The sequence below is a fragment of the Garra rufa genome, chromosome 4 (assembly GCF_049309525.1).
Source record: "Garra rufa chromosome 4, GarRuf1.0, whole genome shotgun sequence".
NCBI lineage: Eukaryota > Metazoa > Chordata > Actinopteri > Cypriniformes > Cyprinidae > Garra > Garra rufa.
Window position 1 is genome coordinate 55,409,798 of NC_133364.1, and position 2,994 is coordinate 55,412,791.

Consider the following 2,994-nt stretch of genomic DNA (forward strand, 5'->3'; position numbering starts at 1 on the left):
AGGGCAGACATTCGAAAGAGACGTCGCCACCGCGGGGGGCAAGCGATCGGCTCGAGGTTATCCAGAGTCACCAAGGTTCACCGAGGGAAGGGACTCGCGCCCCGACCCCCGGGTGGGTTATGGATCTGATAAATGCACGCGTTCCCTTCCTGAGGGCCGGGGCTCTCGCCCCAACCCCCCGGACGTGGGTCGGCGCCCGTTTGCATGTATTAGCTCTGGAATTACCACAGTTATCCGAGTACTTGTGGGTGGAGTGCGATCAAAGGGACCATAACTGATTTAATGAGCCATTCGCAGTTTCACTGTAACCGACCGTTTGCACTTAGACCTGCATGGCTTAACCTTTGAGACAAGCATATGTTACTGGCAGGATCAACCAGGTAAACCCGACCGACCTGCGGGGGGGAAGCTGTGGTTTTCCGCCTCGCGCGTGGTTCCCACGTGCGGGTCTCGCTCCTCCGCCGGGTGGGGTCGCCCCCCCCGGGAGTCACGGCCGCTCATGGGGCTGCGTGCGGTACCGTCGCCCCCCGCCGATGGCGGGCTCACCGTTTGCTTAGAGGGGCCGCGCGAACGCCGCGGAGCGTTGGCGGCCCGCATAACCGGACAGAGGTGTTTTTCACGGAACGGGGCGCAGGCGAGGGCCTCCCCTAGGCAGCTTGGCGGGCCGAAGCCCCTCCGTGGCCTTGACGGGCGCCCCCGTGCCTCCCCGCCCGTTGGCGGACAGCTGAGGTAGACCGGCCGTCTGCGCCTCCCACGAACCTTCGGGCCACCGCCCCGCCGCGGGGGGAGCCGTCTCATGCGCGCCGGTACGGGCACCCAAAGCCCAACGCCAAGGAAGGAACGCTACGCCGCCCTAACCCCCGGTCGGGGTCCCTCTCGGGTCCCCATCCGAGGGCGGGCCGCGCTAGGCGCTAAAACCAAGAGCGGTGCGTCCGATGGAGGCAAAGGCCTCGCCACGGTTCGCGTCTTCCACCGAGGTAGCGCCTATGGCCCCCTGATCCCCTCTCTGGGCGGGGGCACTCCTTGTCCGCATTCCCCGGGCGGTCTTTGAGCCACGCTTCTGTTTCGTATCGCCCCACTAGGGTTACCCGACCCATAGCGGACGCGCCCTCACCACCGGTAGAGACGTTCCCGGGGTGCTGGCGGCCGGGCGGGCCCCTAGACGCTTTTGGCGCGCAGTGCGCTCCGATCGGTCAGGAGGGAAGCCGGGCCGAGGCCCGGCGTGGCATCTGGGTTGTCCGGAACCCGAGTTTGGACTTAGTCGTTTTTCGAGGTTTTTTTCGCGCCAGAGACTAAGTCCACAAAAAAACGTTTTCGCCAAAGGCACGACGGCAGGTCAGAGGCCCGTACCCCGTCGGATCTCGCTCCGGGCTCGCGGCTCGGTTCGGGCCCGCGGCCCGCGGAGAGGCGCCCTGCCCGGACGGCCCGGGCGCCTCGAGGGCGGGTGGATCTTTGCCACCGGAATCTTTTTTAACCTTTGTGCGTTTCGGAGACCGCGATTCCTCCAGGGTCTCTGCCCTGCCTCGCTTGTCCGAAAAGGGCCACTTAGGCCGGATAGCCCGGGTGCCTGCCGGGGGGGTGGATCTTTGCCACCGGAATCATTTTGAGACTTTGTCGTTTTTGGAGGCTCCACTTCCTCCAGGGTCTCTGCCCTGCCTCGCTTGCCCGAAAAGGGCCACTTAGGCCGGATAACCCGGGTGCCTGCCGGGGGGTGGATCTTTGCCACCGGAATCATTTTGAGACTTTGCCGTTTTTGGAGGCCCCACTTCCTCCGGGGTCTGCGCCCTGCCAAACACGTCCGAGAAGGGCGCGGGTAGGCCGGGACACCTGCGGCCTCCCGCAGACCCCCCTCTCTCTCTCTGGTAATCGACTTAGTCGTTTTTGGGCATTTTTTTTCGCGCCAGAGACTAAGTACACAAAAATTCGTTTTCGTCAAAGGCACGACGGCAGGTCAGAGGCCCGTACCCCGTCGGCTCTCGCTCCGGGCTCGCGGCTCGGTTCGGGCCCGTGGCCCGTGGAGAGGCACCCTGCCCGGACGGCCCGGGCGCCTCGAGGGTGGGTGGATCTTTGCCACCGGAATATTTTTTAACCTTTGTGCATTTCGGAGACCGCAATTCCTCCAGGGTCTCTGCCCTGCCTCGCTTATCCGAAAAGGGCCACGTAGGCCGGATAGCCCGGGTGCCTGCCGGGGGGGTGGATCTTTGCCACAGGAATAATTTTGATACTTTGCCATTTTTGGAGGCCCCACTTCCTCCAGGGTCTCTGCCCTGCCTCGCTTATCCGAAAAGGGCCACGTAGGCCGGATAGCCCGGGTGCCTGCCGGGGGGGGTGGATCTTTGCCACAGGAATAATTTTGATACTTTGCCATTTTTGGAGGCCCCACTTCCTCCAGGGTCTCTGCCCTGCCTTGCTCACCCGAAAAGGACCACGCAGGTCGGACCGCTCTGGCACCTCGAGGGTGGGTGGATCTTTGCCACAGGAATAATTTAGATACTTTGCCATTTTTTCAGAGCTGGATTCCTCCAGGGGTCTCTGCCCTGCAATGCTTATCCCAAATGGGTGAGGGTACGCCGGGACAGCTGCCTCCCACAGACCCCCGTCCGTCTCTGGTTATCGTTTCCCGCTGGGACCCCCCGGGAGAGGCGCCCTGCCCGGACGGCCCAGGCGCCTCGAGGGTGGCTGGATCTTGGCCGCAGGAATAATTTTGATACTTTGCCATTTTCGGAGGCCCCACTTCCTCCAGGGTCTCTGCCCTGCCTTGCTCACCCGAAAAGGACCACGCAGGTCGGACCGCTCTGGCACCTCGAGGGTGGGTGGATCTTGGCCGCAGGAATAATTTTGATACTTTGCCATTTTCGGAGGCCCCACTTCCTCCAGGGTCTCTGCCCTGCCTTGCTCACCCGAAAAGGACCACGCAGGTCGGCTCGCTCTGGCACCTCGAGGGTGGCTGGATCTTGGCCGCAGGAATAATTTTGATACTTTGCCATTTTCGGA